The sequence below is a fragment of the Bos grunniens genome, chromosome 18 (assembly GCF_055505025.1).
Source record: "Bos grunniens cultivar Pamir isolate PY7600 chromosome 18, Bosgru_T2T1.0, whole genome shotgun sequence".
Classification (NCBI taxonomy): domain Eukaryota; kingdom Metazoa; phylum Chordata; class Mammalia; order Artiodactyla; family Bovidae; genus Bos; species Bos grunniens.
Genome location: NC_141182.1, coordinates 59,067,561 through 59,069,376, shown reverse-complemented (window position 1 = coordinate 59,069,376; position 1,816 = coordinate 59,067,561). Strand labels below are relative to the sequence as shown.

At 39.5% G+C, this 1,816-nt stretch overlaps 1 pseudogene; it reads left to right on the top strand.

Annotated features, from left to right (window-relative positions):
- The first annotated feature begins 672 nt into the window (after window positions 1-672).
- Window positions 673-1,366, top strand: LOC147354436 (glutaredoxin-1 pseudogene; annotated as a pseudogene).
- The last annotated feature ends 450 nt before the right edge of the window (window positions 1,367-1,816 follow it).

The window sequence follows — 1,816 nt, the reverse complement described above, 5'->3', positions numbered from 1 at the left end:
AGTTGAACAGTTCTATGAAGACCTACAGATTTCATAGAACTAATACCAAAAAAAGATGTCCTTTTCATCATAGAGGACTGGAATGTAAAAGTAGGAAGTCAAGAGATACCTGGAGTAACAGGCCAGTTTGGCCTTGGAGTACAGAATGAAGCAGGGCAAAGCTAACGATTTTGTTAAGAGAACACACTGGTCATAGCAAACGCCTGTCAACTACAAAGTGGCATTGACCAAGAGCACTGCCAGTGACTGAACAACAAAGGCATTTGCCGTCTGTCCCTATGGAGAGTGAACCCCATGATCCTATAGCTGTTGCCCTTCAACAGCTGTGGAGTGAGGCACTCCATGCTCCAGGGCATCCGGTGAGATGGGTCTTTAGACAGTTGGATTTTTTTTTTTTTTAATGTTTTTAGGAACAGATTTTTTTTTTCTATATTGTGCATCTTTTTTTTTTTTAATGTTCTTTTATTTTTTTTTTAATTTTATTTTATTTTTAAACTTAGGAACAGATTTTATGGTCTCAATCATTGCATTTCCTCCTATCTAGAGAAGGAGATGTCACTATTTATGGTGACATCATATCCTCATGACCAACAAAAAACCTTATGTAAAATAAGTGCTTCATGGTATTGAACTTCCCATTCACCAAAACCTTATATATTGACCTTCCACACTGCCGCTTTGAAGCAGTCTCTCAGAGCTATCTGAGATGCTGCCTCCCGGGCTACAGTCCTCATTTTGCCCTCATTTTGTTTGGTGTCATCCTAAAATGTTCTCTCTAAGAAAGCAAAGGTTTTAGAAATTATCACTGGTATTTATGCTCACCAATCTACAAAATGCTAATATAAAAGTCAGTTCTTGGCAGTTAAGGTGTCCTCCCAAGAGAGGCAGCATGTCTCAAGCATTCATGAATAGCAGGGTCCAGTCTGGGAAGGTGGTCATGTTCATCAAGCCCACCTGCCCCTACTGCAGAAGGGCTCAGAAGCTCCTCAGTGAACTACCCTTCTCGGCTTATATTGTATGATAAGGGCTTTTGGAATTTGTCGATATCCAAATCTTGTATCTCATTGGTGCCAACGGTGACACCGATGAGATACAAGATTACTTGCAACAGCTCACAGGAGCCAGAACGGTACCTCGGGTCTTCATCGGTAAAGACTGCATAGGTGCATGCACTGATCTAGTAAATATTCATGAGCGAGGGGAACTGTTGACACGGATAAAGCAAATTGGAGCTCTGCAATAATTACAGAGCAGATTCAGGCTGATGTCCCCCTTGAAGACTGGATGGCATTGCTGATAATGACAGCAGTTCCTGGAGGATGGACCTGGGGAAACTTTACCCAGTTACTGCATCTGTTTACTTAAAATTCTGAAATATGTTAACCTCAATAAAAAGGGACGGGCAGTTTGGGAGGCCAAAAATAGCTTCTTTTGGCTCATTGTTAAAAATGGACCAACTTACCGGAAAAAAAAAAAAAAAAGGCAATTCTTGGTTACTTAAGGGAGGTACGAAGTGTGTTTTCAGTAAAGAAGCTATGAGGAATGGAACTGCATTTTGTGAAGGGAAAAGGAAGTAAGCCTGACTTACAGGTGGCTTTTTATGATGGAAGAACAAAGTAATGGGTACAGAAAGTGATAAGGTTTGTGAAAAGTGAACCATAAGAAGTGAGTTTTGTACATGGTTTAAAATAAGTGTAAAATAAATTTAATTAAGTTTGCCTTTTAAATAAAGTAAAGCTTATTTAGCTTTGAATTTTGCTTTTCCGTCAGTTGCAAAACTTGAATTTCGCTTTTCTGTCTGTTAAGATGACACCTT